The sequence below is a fragment of the Taeniopygia guttata genome, chromosome 2 (genome assembly GCF_048771995.1).
Source record: "Taeniopygia guttata chromosome 2, bTaeGut7.mat, whole genome shotgun sequence".
In the NCBI taxonomy this organism is placed as follows: Eukaryota; Metazoa; Chordata; class Aves; order Passeriformes; family Estrildidae; genus Taeniopygia; species Taeniopygia guttata.
The window spans coordinates 76451535-76473616 of NC_133026.1; the positions used below are offsets into that span (position 1 = coordinate 76451535).

General features: G+C 37.9%; 1 long non-coding RNA gene across 11 annotated transcripts in view; it reads right to left on the reverse strand.

Annotated features, from left to right (window-relative positions):
* LOC115493798 (uncharacterized) overlaps positions 1 to 14068 on the reverse strand; it is a 251267-nt gene extending 237199 nt beyond the window's left edge. For 6 of the 11 annotated variants that reach the window (XR_012053978.1, XR_012053980.1, XR_012053982.1 and 3 more), the window contains exon 1: positions 12951 to 14067. This is a non-coding gene — a long non-coding RNA (uncharacterized lncRNA). Of the gene's footprint in view, positions 1 to 12950 lie in introns of all 11 variants that reach the window. The other 5 variants (XR_012053981.1, XR_012053977.1, XR_003958752.4 and 2 more) reach the window with 3 other exon arrangements.
* Between the last annotated feature and the right edge of the window lie 8014 nt (positions 14069 to 22082).

Consider the following 22082-nt stretch of genomic DNA (forward strand, 5'->3'; position numbering starts at 1 on the left):
GCCTATCAACAACCAGCTGCCCATGGTGTATTGATGGTTCAAGCTCATGCTCTCAAAATGTAAAATTCAAACTCTTTTCTATATTATTATTATTTCCTCCCATGAGTAGGTTAAAGAGTTTGTTTTCAACTCCTCTTTGCGTCCTGCAACAAATATGTGTGACTTAGAGTAATGATTCTTCTGCTCTGAGAAATTACTTCCATCTTTTTAGACCACTTGTGTCATCTGATAACAAAGTCAGTGAACTATTGTATTAGTGGTGTTTTTTAAAGGTGGTGGTAGATCAAAACAGTTTCATAATGTTTGAGATTAAAAAGAGATAAAAAATGTAAGCACTTTTTACCTCCAAATATTTCTATTATGTAGTAAAAAATCAATACAAAACATTTTCCTTGTATCTATCTAGGAGCATTGTCTGAGAATTACTTCAGAACAAAGACTTTGCAAATTTCATTCATTTTTAGTATGGAAGTGAGGTTCTGTTCCTGCTGGCTCACATGGTACATCTGCAAAGGTATTGGGGGAGAGACTAAACCAAGCACAATCCACCTTGTTACTTATTTATTTTAAAATCAAATAAATAGTGACTTCAGAAGGATGAAAAATTAAATCCCAGCTAACAGAACACAAAGAACTTTGGCTGTCTGCTTGAGCAACTGAAGAAAACTAGAATTATTTTTATTACTCTTTAAAAAAATATTTTCCACTGGGAAAAGATAAAAACTGCTAATTACCTCCAAGATACTTGGAAAACAAAATTTACACTGCAGTTCCACATATTAAAACTTAGCATATGAAGTGTAATCCAATGGATGTAATTTTACAAGGAGGACAAGTACATCGGAAAACAAAACAAATTCTCAAATAAATTTTGGAATTTAATCATGGTTTTACTTCACCCGCTAGTTTCAAGTCATCTACATTTCTATCAATCAATGTTTCTGAGGACTCATCAGAGAAGACAGAAATACCTTCCAAAAGTTCTAATGGTTACCTGGCAGAAGTGGAAAGCTGTTGACCCATAAATACACTTGAAACAACCATAATTGGTCAGCATTAATACAAAGAAAGTTTTTTATTTAATTTAAATCAAATTTGGCAGAGAAGACTGTAGTTTTCATCTTGGAACATAGTACTTTGCAACAGGTGAAATTTTCTGGCTCAAGCTGAGCAGGAGATAAAATAAGTTTTTAATCTGACTGTTTATTCAAAGAGAGTTCTTGATAATCACAGACAACCATGAAATTGAGGCCTACTTTGAGTACACAGGCAAATACTTCTTCATCACAGAAAAACTAGAAAACATGACTATGTAGAACTACACCAAATACCACAAACAGAAATTTCTTGTTCTGTTTATCAATGTCCTCTAAGGAAACGACACCAACAACAGAGCTGTTGGAACTGTTGCAGAGAGATGGAAAAAAACCTCCCAAGATAATTATTTGGATATTACAAGTGTTTCTGTTCTCTTTGTCAAAAGCAAGTACTTAGGCTCTTTTCAGGCTGATGCAGTATTCTAATTCTACTAGCATTATTTTCCTATCACAGAATGAACATATTGATGAGAGTATTTAAAATACAAAATATTCTTCATGTTCTAATGTCCAGTTAGGAATAAAACATCTAAGCTAACTTCAAAGAAGGACACCACTGCATATGATGGTGTTTTGGAAACTGCTTCACATTGGAATGTTTAACTGTTAGCAGAGATGGAGACTCTTGAATATCATATTTGACTTTAATCCATTGCAAGAGATAAACTACCTTCATTAAAAAGACTGTTGCCTGTACACATGGCTAATAAAATGGGTTTACATCTGATAAATCTGTTGAATGCAGAACCCTATCCCACCTATACCTTGCTTGCATGGAATTTATAGATACGTGCATATATATACACCTCAGCACAGATTTATTTACTTTTATAAGAAATGCATATGTTCACATATGCATCTGTTTACACATTAATTGGGTGGCAGAAATTCCTCCCATTCTGTTTTCTTAACATGCAACAAGTACTAAAATAATACAGAGGAAAAAAAATAAAAGAAAGAAAAAGAAGAATTACAGAAATCTGAAAATATAAATATATAGTAGTCTGGATATTTTCCTCTCTGCAAAGCCAGGGCTGAAGTTTTTTTTTTATCCTTTCTACAATCAATTACTTACATATTCCAACTTTTACCTGTTTATATTGAAGAATTCCTCATGCTTGTTTTTCAGAAAAAAACAACAATTTTTTTCAGAAATTTCTGAGGGAAACTAAACAACATGGGAAAACCACCATGGCAGAGCTTTTAAAGGATATTTTTTAGGGTAGGGACTTCTCATGGATCACTTCCAGTAATGATTTCTTTTCTGTTCTGAATGTTCACTCAGACTAGTTGATAGGCCCTGAATGTTTTCATTGGTATCTGCTCAGTGGTTTAATAGGTAAACCTATAAAACTCTCTGCTCAAAAGCCTGAGGGAAAAACAGGACTTTCCCTGGAATTGCATCAGCCATGGCATAATACCTGCTGCAGTGGCAAAATGACCCAGTGGCTGCTCTAAAAAGACCCAGGAAACAGTGCGAAGGAAAAAGAAGCAGACTATTTTAGAGCAAATAATAAAAGCAGAAACTGAGATGCAAAACCAGAGCAGATGCTGGAGGTGTGTGAGACAATGTGATAAGAAAGTAAACGAGCAGCAAGGAGTTGCAGAGCTGAGAGATAAAAGCAAGATTATCCCTTGTCACTGAATATTTTCTGTGATACTCAATATACCACTGAGCCAAATATTTTTTCCACTACAGATGATCAATGCACAGAGTTTTTTAAATGTCTATTTGCCAACTGATTTTCTCCATGCCCAGGCTATGAAGAAGTGCAAAGTACTTTATAACTACTGAGGACCATGAGAGCTGTGCTCTGAGCAGAGGAGCTACTTTCAGGAAAGCAGATGCCTAACTTCCACAACTTCATTTGTCTGGGAACTGAGAATCTAAACATCCTTTTCTTGAGTTTTGTTTGGTTTTTAATTTGTTTTGTTGTTGTTGTTGTTGTTATTTCAAAAAAATAAGATATTGCCCCCACTTCCATCTGTCAAATGGCCCAGACTTTATATCTAGGACTGGTCTTCAGGTGTGCTGTATATTTTTCCCACTCTTTTTCACAAATCTTGCTAGTAAGTAATTTGCTCTTAGAAACTGTTAAAATACAACCAGAAGGAAGAGATGAAGATCTTGATCACACAAGGTTTTCTGAATCAGCAATGAAATCTTTTGAATACATTATACACCCTGAAAGTCCTTACTGTTGGAATGTGTTGTTTTGCTTTTTCACAGTATGGAAGGCACATTGTATGAAATTCACCAGCTGTTTTAATATGAGAAATGTATGCTATAATCACATTTTTATAACAATTTTCTATTTCACATGCTTTACAATCTGATGACTGGATATGTTTAAAGAAAATATTCCTCCTCTACTTGTCAGCTTTGTTATATTACTTCTGTTGTATTTACTTGTGTTAAAAAAAGAAAAGAGGGGAACCTTGGTCTGACCTAGCACATGACTGCTGACCTTTATACTATATATAATTTTTTAAAAACAACGTAAAAAAAAAACCACCTAAAGTGGAAACTTTCTCTGTGACTTCATCACATACATAAAAAGTCCACAGAAGAAGGGTGAATATAAAGAATTTATATAAATATCACTTCATCCGCCAATACTGTAATCCTGGCAGGAGAGAAGAGGAAAATAATAAATCACTGGATATCAATGTTTCAGCTGGCAGCCTTTCCCTACAGAAATGATACTCTATCTCTATCTTCCACTGCAGGACCTTTGCCCAGAGCCTAAGCCATACAAGTGAACCTCTTTGTCCTACAACATCCTCATTCTCTGGACCTCCACACCAGTTGTTTTGTAGTAAACAGCTGCTTGGAGAAGAACAGGTAGCCTAAAAAAAGAGCACTGACTTTAGCAAAATGCTTCAGCTAAAGCAAAAAGCTTTACTTAATTGATTTTTGGGTATGCTTTTATCTCTGTATAATAGAGACCTATCTAACTATAATAAAGAACTATCTAATTATATCACTGCAGTCAGAAGAAGACAATAAATCTAATATCAGGAAGCACTATAGCAAAAGCCTCTCAAAGCTTTTTCAACCCCTTCCTGAAACATTATTCAATCAACTAAAGCATTATTGTGACTTACCCTTCAAAGTGAAAACACTTCCTCTTTTACTCTCAGTAAGAATATATGTGAGCTTCATTATGAAACAATTAACAATAGAGTTAAAGATCAAAGCTGCTAGCTGAAAAAATGTACAAGGATTGCAATGGGCTTTACTGAATAAAATAACAGCTTTTGAGTGATAGTGTGAGATATTTGGAGGTTCTGATGCTGATATTGCATTTAATGACTATATACTTCCCTTCAGATTCTCCTAATTTAAATCTGAGCAGACTTGTATATTCCCCAATTAATTAATCAAGAATATCAAAGCTATCACATCAGAGAGACAACATTGTAATGTAGAAATTTTTCAAATTATAGTTCCTGGAGATTAAATAATTTGTTTAGAAGAATGTGCGTTTATGCGTATATTCCTCTCTATTTTCAAATAGTGTATGTGTAAAACTAATATATCTTCATACCCACTTTTATACTTTTCCATTATTATTATAATAGTGTTGATACATGTTTCCATGTGCTTGCCAAGATAAGAGATTAGCTCTGATTATTTGAAGGCTTCACTTAATTGATTTTCTGATACATAGCTAAATTCTGTTATGGCTCAAACTAGAACAGCAGCACTACATTTGATACAGGCATTTAGAGGGTCAGCAGAGTTTATTGGTCAAATTCAGCTTTCAATTGCCATAAATTGATTTCTGCTAATGTATTGTAGAGTTGCACTTGTGCATTTGGGGGCCAAATTTAGGCCAAGGACAGTAGGGACTGCAGCCACAAAATGATTGTAACCGAGAAGTAGAATTTAAATTCAGCAGTTTAGGGGCAGGTAATAAGCAGAACGAGGCAACACCAGGCTGGGTAACTGGCCTGTCAAAAAAGCAACCACAGTTACCCTCTAATTGGGTTACTGGTAGGTTGACCCCAGGTCTAAATTTCTAGCAGTACTTAGTGTATTAAGCTGTAGGAGAGAATTTTGTGTTGTACCTGCAACACAGGTATATCCCAGGTTATGAGATTATGAAAAAACCCCACTGGCTGACCAGTCACCTACTGTTGATAACATTTTTTCAAATTAACTCCAAACAGTTTGTTATCAGAGTTCCACTTCTAAAAGAAGCTTAACACTTTTCCATGGTGTCATTTACAAAACAGCATGAAAACAACAGCCTCCAGGTGCTGTGAATTTCAAGCTGTTTCTTGTGAGATAAGTGCCATCAAGATTCCTTCATTTAGTTTTGGCAATCCCATATTTAACCATGTTGTTGAGTGTACTGAAAGAAAAATCTTAAAAGGTTTTTCCCAGTGTTCATGTGAGCGTTGCTAGAGAGATTACAGAATTATTATTTTTCAAATTTCCTTTGAAGTACCTTGTTGTGTGGTCTCTTTTCTTACACAAGAACTGTTTCTTGGTTGCATTTTTACCTTAGCTGAGAGCAGGGAAGGGTCTTCCAATGTTGCAGAGTGCAGAATTTCTAAGACTGAAATACTTTGAAGCTGATTTAAGATTTTAAAGTACTTCAGGGTACTGCGTCAAAACAAAGATAATCCTGTGCTTGAAAACATGCTCAAATATACTTTAATGGATACAGAGCCTGTGTTTAATAAGAAAGGACATGTTTTAAATTCACAATCAGCTTTTGGGATACCACTCTGCATTAATTTCTGTTTTCTTCTTGAACTAAAAAGATACAAGTATCAATGAGCCATGTAGAATCAAAATTTATGCTTTTCCATTCATAATGATAACAATGATCTTACCAAAATCTCAAAACAATGCCCACTCATTTTATGGGAGACTGATTATAGTTGTTTGACTTTGGCTGAGTTTCAGGTACCCACCAAAGCCACTCCATCACCTGCCTCTGCAACTGGACAGGGGAGAGAAAATATAGCCAAAGACTCATGAGCTGGAATAAGGGGAAGGAGAGATCGCTCACCAATTACTGTCATGGGCAAACCAGACTTAACTTGAGGAAATTAATTGAATTTATTTCCAATCAAAGTCAGTGCAGGACAACAAGAAGTATAACAAATCTTAAAAACATCTTCCCCACAGCCTCTCCCTTCATTCCACACTCTGCCACCTCCACCCCAGCAGCACAAGGGAGACACAGAACGGGACTTAGGGTCAGTTCAGCATAGGTTGTTTCTGCTGCTGCTCATGGAGGAAAGTCCTTCCCCCATTCCAGTGTGGGGTACCTTTCATAACAGATAGTTCTTCTTCTGGCTGAGGGTGGGTCCGTCTTCAGGTCTCTGCCAGGACCCTGCTCTCCACAGGGTGCCCACAGGGTCACAGTCTCCTCTCATCCAACCACCTGCTCGAGCATGAGTGGCCTCCATGAGCTGCAGGTTAATCTCTGCATCTCTGTTGACCTATAAGGGCTGCCTCACCACAGCCTGCAGCATGGGCTGCCAGCATGGGCTTCAGCGGAATCTCAGCTCCAGTGCCCAGGGCACCTCCTGCCCCTCTTTCTGCACTGACCCTTGTGCCTGCAGAGCCGTCCCTCTACATATTCTCACTCCTCTCTGGATAAAATTTCTTCACAACAACAACCACCTGTTTTTTTCATTCTTAAATATGCTATCACTAAGGTGCTACTGCTGTGGCTGATTGACTCAGCCTTGGCTGGGACAGGTCTGTCCTGGAGCCGGCTGACATTGACTCTGTCAAACATGGAGGAGCTTTCTGGCAGCTTCTCACAGAAACCACCCCCATAGCCCCCACTGCCAAAACCTGGCCATGCACATCCAATGCACTGATGGAGAGTATCAGTGAGCACAGAACACTCTGTGAAGCCAATCTGGCTTTGGGTCAGTAAAAAGGGAAACCTTTTTGGAGCAGAAAGTGGGGGATAAGCCAAGCCCTAAAGGCAATCCCATTACTGGCCATGCCCTTGATGAGACGGAACCAACCTGTGGCACCTTAGAAGGACTGGGCTACAATGGAGCCTAGTGAATGGCCTAGTGAATAAATGCAGGTGGATGACTTGAGACAAGTAAGGGATCATCCCATGAAATCATAACAATTCAAAATATCCACCTGGAAAATAGCTCAGGAAAGAGCTTAAATGAGGTCCTGGCCTATCAGAAACACGGGAAAAGCCCCAAGGCAGGATAGGGAGGGACATCAGGGCTAACAGTGCCCTCAGATGTCATACAGCAGACAAAATATTGAACTTCTTGGACATTATGCTTATGCTATGATTTTTGTGTTTGGTTTAGTGTTACTTAAGCCAGACTTCAGTCCTCTATTCCGGGTCCAAATATTATTTTCATGCACAAATCCCAGGTCCTAAAAGCTACCACTCACAGATATTTGAAAGAAGTGTTTAATTACAAATGGATTAAGTAAGAACAGATGCAGTTTAGTCCATAAACTAAAAACACATCTGAAGTCTGCACCTTTAGACAGTATACAGTTACAGCTGCCTGTCACAGTGGCATCTCTTGCACCTTAAACTTAGCATGTGAAATGAAAATTACTTGATCACAAAAAGTCTCCTTCTAGCAGATGGAAAACTGTCCTGTACCTCATGTTTCTGAGCCAGTGAAACTGCTGAAACCCAATACAAGCTATCTTGGCTAAAGAGCTGCTATTGAGAGCTTCCTCATTCCTTCTTTGTAAGCAGTTGAAGCATCATTTCCAAAAAGTGCTCCAATTAGAGCTTTGGTAAAGTTTCCAAATCACATTTCTGTGGGATGAGGAAGTCCAGCATAATGATTCTCTGAAACAGGCACAGGACATCCATTGAGCTATGAATGCTGCTTCCTCTCCTGCTTTTCTTTGACCACTCTTATATTATTCTGTAAAGAAAGCACTAGTAACTAGTATGAGCAACTGCTGTGCTTTCAGAATTTGCCACTCCATGGTTCCAGAGATGAAAATTTCCTTTCTCCTTTCACACTGGGTAGGAAACCTTCTGATGTCTGTCTCCTGGTGATTTGAGGTTGCTCTGTAAAGCCCAGACACATCTGAGAAGCCATTTCAGTGGCTTCAGTCACAGCACATTGAGATGGTGGTTGCTGTATTCTCTTGTACATGAAGGACACAGAAGTAGCTGCCTTGCTAATGTCCCAACCATCATATATCACCCATAGGCATCTGCAAATTATTTTGTTTTCTGTATAAATGTGCACATGTCACTTATCCTTGATCTGGTACAGAACTTCCACTAACCATGTGTAGTTTTATGTATATAATCTAATGATATTTATTATATATTTGTTATTTATTGTATCAGTTGTTTTTAGTAGTTTAATTTTTTTTCCTGGAGTAACTATTGATATCCTTAGTTTTATTCAGTCTCTTTAAATAAAGATAATTCAAATGTTTCTGAGCATCAAGCAGTGGTGATTCATCTGCATCAGTGTAAGTCACTGTGGTTCCCCAGAAGGGGAACAGCATGAGGGTTATGCATCCATTCCTAGGCTTTCTCAATCTCATACTGTACACAAAACTTCATAAACAATTTAAAAACACAAGAATGTGCTTTAGAGTAACACAGTCATGCTTCACTTGCTACCAGAAGCATGAGAAAAGGACTAAGGACAGAGCAGAGAGAAAGTATGGGTGCATGAAGCCAGTCATGACTAAAGCTGCCATGGTTAAAGTCGCAAGTATGAACTAAGATCCAGTGTTCTTCTTAAATGAAATCTTATTTAATCAACTTGATTAAAATTCCTGATTTGGAAATGATTTGAGGTAAAAGAAAGCAAGGCAGTAAACCCATCCTGGAGGAATGTTTCATCCTCACAGTGGTCTGACAGGTTGCTTCCTGAGGATAGAAGACATAAGCCAGAACTGCAGTACAGGCTTGTGAAATGGAAAATGGAAGGGAGAAACTTGATAACTTCATAGAAAGTTTCAATCTTAAAATAGAGTTGTTTTAAGCAAGCAGTATCCTGCAGAGAGCAGAGACTCTGTGTGTGCTTATTTCTGCTTCTAAGACGTCTCTGCTGCCTGCCACAGATCTGTATGAACATGACTGCTGAGGGCTGTAATTTAAAACCCAGAACAATGCATTAATAAATCTGACAAAGAGCACAGTGAGCACAAGTCAGACTTGGGAACTGCAGCAAATGCTGGAAAGCTGATGTGGCTACAAAAACTTTGTCTCATGACTGCCTGGATTGCTTTTACATGAGTCACCGGACCTCAGAATGTGGTCCTGCAAGGGCTGAGCTTTCCAATTACCCTTATTTGGGGTTTATTGCTTCTCAGGTTTCACACTGAAGGACTGTCATTCCAGAAAATGACAATGAACCTGATGGAAGCATCCCCCGAGGGTGGCTAGTGACTCATCTGGAGTGTTGTGATAAAATTGCATAAATATTTTGGTTACTAGAAGAGCAGGATGCTAATGTGGTGACTACACTTACAGAGCCCTCTAATGTGGTATCAAGAAAATCTAGTATGTATATTTGTGATCATGTTTTTGCTACGTATTAAACATGTCTGCATCAGAACAGTAAAACAGGTTCACAGAACCAAATCACTGTAAAATGGCTAAACTAAAACCACAAAAACAGTATACTGACTTAAGAGTCCAAATTTATTGAGGGACATAAAAAGATCACACTAGCTAATAACTAAGAAACAAATATCCCTTCAGAATATCAGTTCTACCACTGAATTTAAATCCTATCTTATTCAAATGCTCTGCTGTCAGGCTTCAGATTTCAGCCTATACCAGGAGGTTTGAATTCTGAAGCCTGCCTAGTTCTGGGTCTGGGAATTCAATTCTAATCCATCTCAACTTATTACCAATTTCATACCTACTTTTCTCCCCACAGAGCCCAAGACTATATTTTCCTTAATGTCAGAAATGAAATGTTCTCTTTGAAAATGTCAATCTTATTTCAATAGCTTCTAGCTGCTGAAATCCACAAGGCTGCATTTTTAGCTTCATTTTAATTTCTATAGGTGTTTAAGCAGTTCTCCTACTCCTATTTTTAAAATAAAAACTATAATCCATTTCTCACTTGCAAATAGACCTACTGTGGGTGAAGCAGGCTTTGGCATGGAAGTGAATGCAGTCCAGAGGCCAAAATTTTTTATTAAGTGCTGTTTTGCATTTTTTTTCAATTTCTGGTGCAGACACACTATGAATCAGACCTTTAATCTAAGTTACTGATATGCCAATTTATACCTTCTTTGCTTTGATCTTTCAGTCCTACCACAGAGCAAATTTGGCCTCATATTTAAAACTTGGAAAATCCCATGGTTATAACGTCTGCTTTTTCTCACTTCCCATTCTGAAATAGTTGACTTTTTTGTGGTTCCTTTGAGAAGTGTAGCCTAGCATCTCTCTTGAACTTTGTTTACTCTATGTATTTAGACAATAAATAACACTGCTTCAAAATTTCTCTTACTGTTACTTTGCAGCAAATCACATGGTAGAGATCTTAATAAATTCAAAAAAATTGAGCCTGCATTCAAAAAACTTGCAAGTGAGCATGACTTTTAAGTACCTGCAAAAGTCTTATTAAGTTCATGCCTGAAGTAAAATCCACCTAAGTATTTTGCTGAACAGAGCCTTTTTGGATCAGATCCAACACACATTGCAGCCAATCAAAAAGTCCCATTGACTTCAGTGGGCTTCCAGCCGATTCCTGGGAGGTTTTGTGTGTGTGAAGTTCAGCACTCCTGCCAAACTTCAGTTCTTGCTCTGACATGTGTTCTTCAGCTGTTTTACACTGTCTCCTCTTAGCAGAAAAATGTAAAAATGTTAAGGCCTCCCTGAAAGGTCAGAGGACTTTTTTCACCACTGCTTTAAATGCAGTGTTGTCAAAACTGAGGCATTTAAACCATTTCTTTCATCCCATAGGAAAGAAAAAAGTAAATTATTTCAGGTCTAATTTATAATTTTAGGTCTGATAAATGTCATTGCAGCTTTATAATTTTGAGGTTACATTAGTATTTTTATACAAATATTCAGGATATTACTTACAAATACCATATACATATATAAACATAGAATGCAAACTCAAATTATTGTATATAATCACAATCTTCTAGTGGTTTAAATAGTTAACAAAATATTTTTATTTTTAAGAATTACAACTTTCAGAATTTTATATTCTGTTGGAAATTTTAAAATAGAAACATTTTCAGTTAAGATTAAAACCAAATTTCTAACTGTTCAATTTTCCATAGAAGAAAAATTTGGGTTTTTCTGTTGACACTTTCTAGAGTATTTCAGATGATATAACATTTACACTTACTTCTCCCTAAAGCCTTTTACTAGTAAAAATGGAAATACACTTTTCAACATTTTCCTTTTAAAAAATACTTGATTGTTATGTATGCAACCAGAACCAGAATACAAAACTTAACTTGCACAAATGAACCTTCTAAGAGCACAATGCATCAGACATTAATCTTAAATGGGGGCTCACTGTTAGCCGTGGTGTAGTTCAGACTTGGAATTTGTACTATGTCTATTCTGTTAATTAGTGAGTATGAATACACACAACACTTTCACTTGGCTTGCCTGTTTGAAGCAACTTAGAAATACTAATAAATTCCTCCTAAAATAGTCTTGCAATTGAATAAATGTACTTTGTATACAATGTGACAAGCTAAGCTAAATTTAGCAGAGGAAATCTCTGGTTTCTGGAAACTGTGTTAATTTTGTTGTAGCTTCATTACATATAAAAATTGAGGCTCAAATCTTAAGTCTTAAAGCCAATGAATGTTCTGAAGTCTAATAAGCTGTACTGGTCCAATGCAGCTGGAGAACCAGTCAGCTGAATATGAAATTGAATAACAATAATCAAAGAGAAAAGGAAAGAAGGAAAGACGAAGGGAAAGCAAGAAAGCACGGAAAGCAAGAAAGAAAGAAAGAAAGAAAGCAAGAAAGCTAAAGTCTCTATTTACACAGTAAGCTGTTTGTGAAAGATGAAAGGACTGAACTTTCTCCAAAGGAATTTAAGACTCATTTTGTGCCTGAGTAGTCACTGTACTAGCTCTGAATTGGCCTTTTACCATAGCAAGGATTCAACGTGTGTTTCTCCTGTAAAGGGAAAAATTTAAATCATTATCAGTCATCTCCTATAAACATTTTTCTCCTCCACTTTCTCTGCCTGCCTGTTATTTATTGCAGTGACTCTTCCACATTGAAGAGAAAATCAGAGAAAATGGTAACTTGAAAAATCAGCTGTTCATACAACTTTGAACTTGTCCTCTGCCACACTAAAATCAGAAGTGGTGTCGCAGTGTTTTGCACAAGCCAATGCCTTGCTCTGCAAGGACCTTGTTCTTCAGTCATTACTAGTCAAAGCAAAAATTCCCTCACTTTCATGTAGAACAAGATTAGGAAATACATTCTCTTTCCCTTCTATGTTTTTTAACCTGTGAGGCAATGCTTAGTAGGATAAACACAGATAAAGTAGAGAGGTTATTGGAACAAGCAACAGTAGTGACTTCCTTTACTCAATAACAAAAACAACAGATTAATTGGGAACTTTGTTCCCCAAAGAGAAGGCGGTTAAATTCTTCCTGTCAAGATTTCAATATAGTTTAAAAAATAACCAATCAAACAAACAAAACACCAAAACCAAAGAGAAATAAGGAAGATTTTAAAGCAAATAAATCTGATCGCCACTGTAGACCCTGCAGCGGGGGGAAAGGGGCATGCTGGTATGTAAGAGGAAAAGTGCGGATAATTTTTGGGATCATACTTGATGGATTCTTTAAAAGAAACAATCATCAGGAGAGCTACAGAGTAAAGCAAAAAACCTCAATAGAGACTCTATACTTACAATATGTCAGCAGTCTCCACCTGCAGAAGATCATAGAGCGAGAAGTGCCAGAAGCTGCTGCATCTATAAATAGAGAAAATGAATAGGAGAAAGCAGAGGAAGCCTCCACCCTTCATGCTTTCCTGACCTCTTAAGTTTAGGCAGTACTTTTAAATCCTCTCACTGGCTGTTTCCCTTGTGCTTCTCTGGTGACTTACCCCTCTCACAGACTAGTTAAACCAACAATCAGTAATTTATACTTCTGTAATTCACATAATGACTCTTCATTTTCACAGGATAATCTGAAACATTTTCTGTCTTAGTAGAGCATTAGCTTATGTTGTACAGGTGTCTACAGAAAGGCACCTCCTGAAATACCCAGCTGGAACAGCATTGTACACAGAGGTTTAATAATTCTTTATACTTTCAGATAATTTATTAGAGCTGGTATTATTACAAATACATGAAAACATAAGCCCTGAACCTTTGCATCTCACCAGCATTATTTGTCCCCCTGTTTTATTAGCAGCTATACAAATGTTAAAGCAGAGCACCTGCATCACCTTTATCTCCCCTCAGATGATACTGTCTAGTCAGAGTAGAATATTTGGCTGCAAGTCCCCTGGACTCTTAGAGGCAAGGGAGGTGAGAGGAAAAGTGGGCTACATGAGTAACTAGAACACACCTGATTCCAGAACAGCAGCTAGTAATGAAAAGCATAGATACTTTCTCCAGGACAAGGCTGTGTTGGTTCAATCTGATTTTCCAAAACCAAAGAGGATTAGGGTGTCATTCTGTAATGCACTCTACTTCTTTACCTGCTGGATTACTGCTATGCTGCTGAAGCCCAAACTAAATATGACTGCTTTAGACTGATTTCAAGCTTTGTTTTAGAGTGAGACCATTTTTCTAACCTTCTGTGTTATTTTTCCCTTTATTAAGAGTAAAGAATACATTTGAGAATATCTACAGAATGCTTCAGGCTCTAAAATCTTAAAAATAGAGCTGACCTCCTAAAAATAATATCTATTAGTAAAGCAGCTGCTAAGTGCTGCACAATAAGAAATCAATATTAATGCAAAATATTTTCTCTCCCTAACATTTCACCGCCTTCTTCAAGCCTCCAGCACCTCCTGGGAGCTGTTCTGATTATACTGTTAGGCAGTTGCTTTAAAAGGGGGGAGAAAGTTTTGAAAAATTGTTTTGTCTTTGTCCCAAGGTAGAATAATATCTCATTAAACATAAAGTCATGATAGAGTGGGGATATCTGTGATTGTCTGGGTTTACCATGTGGCTATACTTCACTGTGCAAATGACTAGACCCACTGCAACACCTATAAATAATGGGTATACACACCTTGCCATTTTTCTTCCACAGAGAAATCAACATATAAAACACACCACATAGTCCATGAGCGTAAAATGCCAAAGTACGTGTTTTGTAATTCTATTCATTTAATGAATAGAAATAGCATTGCTTCTGAACAGTTAATGCAGATAATGAGCATTATGAGCCATTGCAATCACTGTGATACCAAATCCTTTACACATAGGAGAAGTTTGGAATACTTCCCTAAAAGAAAATTATGAGAACTAGAAATATTTAAATTTTCTGGAGGGGGAAAAATAATTAAACCACAGTGTTATTTCATCTCTCTTAGATCTTTGTTAACCACATCAGGAAGAGAAAAAGGAGCTGTCTTCTCTTCATTAACCATGTTAGCTTTGATACAATGGCTCAAGGAATATGGTTCTCCCCTTAGTTATTCAGTAACTTCTCACAACTATTTCAATTGTACACTCTGTAAGAAACTCATGTTTCTTATTTGTAAAAGATAAAGCTGATCAATAAAGATTAGGGACTTTGTGGGAGTATTATAAATAGGGACAGGCAAGTATAAAAGAACTTCACACCCACCTGTGATAAAACACAGTGATAAAAGCACAGTGATAAAAGCACAGTGATAAAACAGTGGAGAAAACCTACATGGTAACAGTGCAAACCATCCACTGTTTCAGATACCTGGTGAGAGGAATCTTTGGGAACCACTTATGAATAAACAGTCCAGACTCTGTGGAAGGGCATGGCTGATTGTTCAGCAATTCTAGTTTTTCTTATAGAAATGGTGCATCTTGCCTACATGCAGGTGTGCCTGTTGAACAAATTTTTCCATTTTTAAAAATTTCCATCTAATAGCTTTAATGATTATTTTAACAGCAAACTTTCTTGACAGCATAATTTCCCTGACTAAAGTAATGAGAAGTTGAATGGGTAGTCTGGTCCATAAGTTCACTGAAATCTGGAAGAATTTTGACAAAAAGATGAGAAGCATGAGAGACATGTGAAATCTGTGATGGTTTTCAAAAATCCTGATATAAAATCCAGAATTTTCTGCAGATATTTTGCTCTGAAGCTTTGGTGTTGATAGATGCCAGAAGTCAAGAGAAAGTTAAGAGGGAGAAAAACCCATGAAGTTTTCAACTAGAAAGAGTTTGAAAGAATCCTCAAAATTTTAGTTCCTGGGTTTTAAATGGTCCTAATTATTCTGATGCATATGGCTGAGTCACTTATGAGCAGCTTCTTGTGCCCAAACCTGGTTGTGTGGAGATGCACGAGGACTCAAGAGAGTCTAACCTAGCTTCAGTTTCTAATCTTGTTGCTCCCTTCCGCAACAAAAATGAAAGGCTTAGAAAATATTTTTCTCTTCAGGATAAAAGAGGGAATTTAAAATTTTGTGGTTTCCAGTGTGCCTATCCCAGTTCTGAATTAACTTAGTACTAGTGTATGCACAGGCCAGCACAAAAGAAAAAGCACAGAACAGCAATGACTGCTCAGCAGTCAGCACTGTACATGAGGCAGGGATTTTCCAGGTCATTTTTATCTAGTTCATCACTGCAATTTGCTGGTCCAATTATGCCAATTCAACTGAAGTACTTCTTAAAAGAAAGCCTCGCCCAGTTCTGCACAGGCAGCAGTATAAGAGTTTGCAGGGTTACTGGCACTTTTCATCAGCGATCCATTGTGAGTTGTACTTTTAAATAAAGCACACAAAGACTAGAAAATTCTCACTACTGCTGGACATATTCATATCCCCAAGGGGATTTATAATGACTGATGATTTTGCCCAGTTGAAATAGCAGCATTATCCTTGCCTATAGCAGGCTGAGACATGAAGGGAAGAATGTGCAAGGAGGCTTGTGACCAAAACACATGCTGTTGCTTCTCATTTCAGGAGTGATTGATGTACACAGAAAAAAGTAAACAGTTTTGCCTACTTATGGCCTGGTGGAGAAAAGAATGGCTGGAATGAAACCATATAAGAGGAGCAGGGAGAAAGTGAAGTAAAATTGAGAAATATTTCATTGCAGGCACTCAGACAACACTTCAAAAATGAATGTAAGAATACCTTCTACTGCCCTTAGTCCTGCTGAAGGCAATATAGAATTAATTATTATTCCATGAAAGCAGATACAGTCTAAGTCTTATTCAGATGAAGGAAAACACTACTTACTAGGACAACCTTTGATAATCACAGAACCATAGAAAACTTGAAAGACTTTGACTTTCAAAGTCTTTTAGGGCTTTCCATTCCCCTGCCCTAAGGGAGAAGCAGCTATATCCATGTAAATCCTGTCAAAGAGTTCTTCTTGCCATCCTTAAGCTCTCTCAAGGTGGTTCCACAGCCTTCCCACATAATTTACTGTCCTCCAAGCCAAGTCTCTTCAGCGGGAGACTGGTGCAGCTGCATCCCGGGGGAAGAAAGAGCAGCTGGAGGGCAGACAGAGTCAAGAAGCCCTGGTGAGCTAAAGGTGGGCAGATCTTCTCACCTTCATGGTCAGTCCAGGCCTGGCAGCACACAAGACTGCCAGAGAAGCTGTTCATAAAATGGCCTCACTGGGTTAATAGGACCATTGTTTTTTAAGAAAAATCCTAAAACACTACACATCTGTCTCTATCTTCGTAGTGATAAAATCGGGGAGAAAATCTATGTGGTACCAGGGTAAAGCATGTGATGGTTTCGGGTGCCAGGTGACCTGGCACATTTCTGTTTTGTACATGGTTCGAAGGGCAAGGTTGTACATGAATCCTTTCCAGAAGCACAGCAGCTCTCTGGAAGGCATGTGATATGTATAATGTTCCTTTTAAACAGGTGCTTTGGACACTTTAGGAGAATCTGGCCTATTAACTAAAGCATGTACTGGGGAAAAGAAAGAGATCCTTGATGGAAAGGTTAGCCTGAAAGAGGAAGTAAATATCAATGGGAGAACTGGATTGAAAGGAAAATTAAGAGCAGTGTGTGACTTTCTCTGTGCCTACTCAAGCAGGAAAACACCTCTGCTTTCTTTTTGCATGGTATGGCAAACCTGCAACCCATGCTATCTAGACCAGACTGCCAGTTCGTTTATTGCCTCCACATTTATTTAAAGAGTTGCTCTGAAAAATCATTATCCTTGCCTTTCACACTGATTGAAAACTTCTGCTGACATCCCCTGGTGACTGACTCCTTCCCAAATGATTATCTGACCTTGTAATGTCATTTCAGTCAGCTTCTCTATCTACATATACTCTGTCACTGACTAGCCACAGATAGATTTATTCTTACTTTCAATGTCATCAAATTAATTCTAGGATTTTAAAACTGGGCAGCAAGGTATAAAATCAATGGAAACAGCCATTCACATAAAAGTTGCTCTCTTCAAAAATCCATATCTATGCTGAAGCATTATGATTAGAATTGACTGCAATTGGATCTGATTAATAGTACCATTGGATCTGACAGTATCTCATGGCACCATCACTAAAACAGGAAATCCACTGATTAGCTCAAGTCACTGTGTAGAATTGTTGCCACAGCTTCCATCCCATCCTCTCATCCTTATTAGAAACACTGCATGTATTCAGGGTGCTAGAGGGGAACTTGAACTTCACTGACATCACAGTCCATTTCTTTTTACACTCTTTTATCCTGCTGTAGAAAGGTTTTGCTTATGATGCTGAAAAATTTTATGGATAACACTAGAACATATTTTGTTGCATTTGTCATCTAAAATCAGTTTAGGAATCAATTCAGGAATATAAACATCACACCAAAAAATCTCCTTAAACACATTTCAAAAGCGATCTCTTCTCTAAAAATCGTAACAGTGGAAATGCTTTTCTGCCAAACTAGATGCTACTCCCATCATTACCAGTTTTGCTTTTGTCTAAAATTTATATTTGTTCTGTAGCAGTAGCTACATTTTTATACTCAGCTTTCTCCTGTACAATATATGAGACCCCATTCCTAAGGTGCTGATCTTCTCAGGGCATAGTTCGTGTCTTTGTCAAATTAGTTTTACCATGAATTTAAATATCACTTTTATGTTTATACCAGCTCTCAGGCTTTTAAACTCCTCCATTCTCTGCTCATCTTGACCAAAGAACTGAATATTTTTTTTCCAAGTTTTCAAACTTTCAGCTGCAAGAAACACCCTGCAGCTCAGCATGCTAGAATATATCAGTCACCTTTACTTTTGGGGCACTTGGATGAGAGGGAAACAACAGACATTAAAACCCTCTGAAATCTTTCCCCAGTCCCTGCCATTGGTACAGACACATCAAAGCCAGAGATAACGAGCACAGATGGAACCCAGCACCACTGAGCTGGTCTGAATGTTAAAGGTCTATCGGGTAGTTTGGGTCACCACATGTTTAGATCTCCATTAATGTAGGCATCTTGGTCCTGATTGGCCTCAGGCGGAATTTTCCCTATAAAAACCGCTTGTGCCAGGATGGAGGTGTGTGGGCATGGAGGAAAACCTCTGATGAGGCTGACTCAGAGAGTTTTTTAATCTCTTAATCAGAGATTAAAGAAGAAAAATGGATATAAAATTGGTCAGGTATAGCTAGAAAATGTGGCAGTGCAGTGAAAATTCTGGTCCAAGATGTGTGTGATACAGCTAAGCTAGAGCACCAAGATACAGTGAAAGGCAAAATTCAGGCCCAAGAAAAGTCAGCATGACACACCAGTTTAAATTTAACTTACCAGGAAGTATAAACCTCTTCTCCCTGTAAATATTAATTTTTATCTTCATTTAATTTTCACGTGCATATGCAGAAATATGCTAATCATTATGTTGTTCCCTATGACTACCAGAAACACTCAAATCATTCATAAAAAATAACTACCTAAAGTCTTAAATATATCCTTTAAAAGTGCCATTTCAGAACTTGTATTATTTTCCTAATTATTATTCATATACTGCTTCAATTCAAATCCAAATCTATTATAAGCTTATCACTAAGGTTAAGTTTAATTCATTCATATCTGACCATTCAGTTCTACATAATACAATGGGACATACTGTTGCTAATGCTTTTTTTAGTCTGTATGGAATAACTGAAATAAAATTATTTTCAAACAGTTCAGTGGGCCTAAATCACTAATTTTGTCAGCTGATGATCTGCCCTCCCATGTTCCAGGTTTTCTTTAGTTAGCCTGCAATGTGTGGCCAGACACCTTTAGACTGTCCATTTTCCATCCATCAACTGTTATATTATAAAAGTATGATCATATTAATATATCCTTGAAAAACTGGATCTCGCCTGACTGAACAGTCTCAAAAAAATCATCTTGATCAAGCCAAAAGAGGAGAGGGGAGGATAGGAGAAGGAGGAGAAGGAGAAGGAGAAGGAGAAGGAGAAGGAGAAGGAGAAGGAGAAGGAGAAGGAGAAGGAGAAGGAGAAGGAGAAGGAGAAGGAGAAGGAGAAGGAGAAGGAGAAGGAGAAGGAGAAGGAGAAGGAGAAGGAGAAGGAGAAGGAGAAGGAGAAGGAGAAGGAGAAGGAGAAGGAGAAGGAGAAGGAGAAGGAGAAGGAGAAGGAGAAGGAGAAGGAGAAGGAGAAGGAGAAGGAGAAGGAGAAGGAGAAGGAGAAGGAGAAGGAGAAGGAGAAGGAGAAGGAGAAGGAGAAGGAGAAGGAGAAGGAGAAGGAGAAGGAGAAGGAGAAGGAGAAGGAGAAGGAGAAGGAGAAGGAGAAGGAGAAAGAGAAGAGAAGAGAAGAGAAGAGAAGAGAAGAGAAGAGAAGAGAAGAGAAGAGAAGAGAAGAGAAGAGAAGAGAAGAGAAGAGAAGAGAAGAGAAGAGAAGAGAAGAGAAGAGAAGAGAAGAGAAGAGAAGAGAAGAGAAGAGAAGAGAAGAGAAGAGAAGAGAAGAGAAGAGAAGAGAAGAGAGAAAGAAAAAAGAAAAGGAAAAGAAAAGGAAAAGAAAAGGAAAAGGAAAGGAAAGGAAAGGAAAGGAAAGGAAAGGAAAGGAAAGGAAAGGAAAGGAAAGGAAAGGAAAGGAAAGGAAAGGAAAGGAAAGGAAAGGAAAGGAAAGGAAAGGAAAGGAAAGGAAAGGAAAGGAAAGGAAAGGAAAGGAAAGGAAAGGAAAGGAAAGGAAAGGAAAGGAAAGGAAAGGAAAGGAAAGGAAAGGAAAGGAAAGGAAAGGAAAGGAAAGGAAAGGAAAGGAAAGGAAAGGAAAGGAAAGGAAAGGAAAGGAAAGGAAAGGAAAGGAAAGGAAAGGAAAGGAAAGGAAAGGAAAGGAAAGGAAAGGAAAGGAAAGGAAAGGAAAGGAAAGGAAAGGAAAGGAAAGGAAAGGAAAGGAAAGGAAAGGAAAGGAAAGGAAAGGAAAGGAAAGGAAAGGAAAGGAAAGGAAAGGAAAGGAAAGGAAAGGAAAGGAAAGGAAAGGAAAGGAAAGGAAAGGAAAGGAAAGGAAAGGAAAGGAAAGGAAAGGAAAGGAAAGGAAAGGAAAGGAAAGGAAAGGAAAGGAAAGGAAAGGAAAGGAAAGGAAAGGAAAGGAAAGGAAAGGAAAGGAAAGAAGAAAAGAAGAGAAAGTGGGGTTGTTGAACATTTAAAGGCATCTGAGCTCTTTGCTGTGGAAATGCAAGCAAAGTATGAGCAAAGTCAATGGCACTGACCTTCCTATTATTGAAGGAAAAGCAAGAGATTCTTGACAGTTTCCAGGGCAAAACAAGGGAGACCTTGCAAACATGTCTCTGTGGGGGCTCTAAACAATAGCAAAGGTTCTTTCATAGGGTGGAATTTCTCTATTCCTTTGGCACACTTTCACAGAAGAGTTGGGTCTTTTGAGGTTATCTGCAATGTGCTTACTCTCAAAGCATTAACATGCCTGTTAGCTCTGTAGCCTCAGTATACTTTTACTGCCATTAAAGAGTGATTATAATGCAAAAAGGAAAATCTTGGAGATGAGACACTGGACTGAAGAAAAGCAAGCCTCTAGGCTCTCACCTCTTCTCATGGCTTTTCAGGCAAGCAACATGTATCACATTTCTATTAACCATATATGTTTAATTCAAAAGCTCTTTGAACAGAGGTTATTTTTTCCTTGTGTATGTAGGTATAGAATAACAGCATTTTGGAGAAGTGGCCTTGGCCAGAATGCCTTTTAACCATCAGTTGTACACTAAGAAATTTAGCAGCTATGAAAAAAACAATTTTGCAGGCCTGTCTATTAATAAAAATATTCAAAACATCATACAGCAACTTTTTTATTCTTTGAGAGTACGGAAGAGTTTGAAGTGCACTGATCTTTGGCCATGCTGACTGTCAGTTTCCCAAACACAAGTACATATTTCTTTGACCATATGCTACTGATTTCCAGCTGTGTGGGGCAAAAAATTTCTTTGCAGTATTGGCCTGTTGGGACGAAACTGTCATCAGCAAGCAGGTTGTGAAAAGAAGAGCACATATGGTAAGACTTTGCTGTCGACATCTGCGGAGGCTGCTGGGTTTGGATACAGCTGTGGAGCACAGGGGTATTTTTAATTACCTCAAAGAATTAAAGTAAGACTGTGTTTGGCATCACATTAAGGATGCAAAAGCTTCAAGGTGGTGCAAGATTCGTGGAGGTGAATGACCTGATCTAAACCCAACTGAACTATTCCTGCCTGTTCCAGTAGGCTTCTCCCAGGTGGACAGCTTCATAACATTATTGCCAGCATGGTGTGGGAAGTTTGTATTTCTGAAAAAAAAAAATAGGATTAGTATTATGCAAGTCTGTAGAGTGAATCATCCTCACTGCCTGGAGAGAAAGTATTTGAAATAATTTATACTATTTTAAAACACCATTTTCCTTATTTACTAAATACAAGTCTGCTCATCCCTTTGGTATGTGTATCA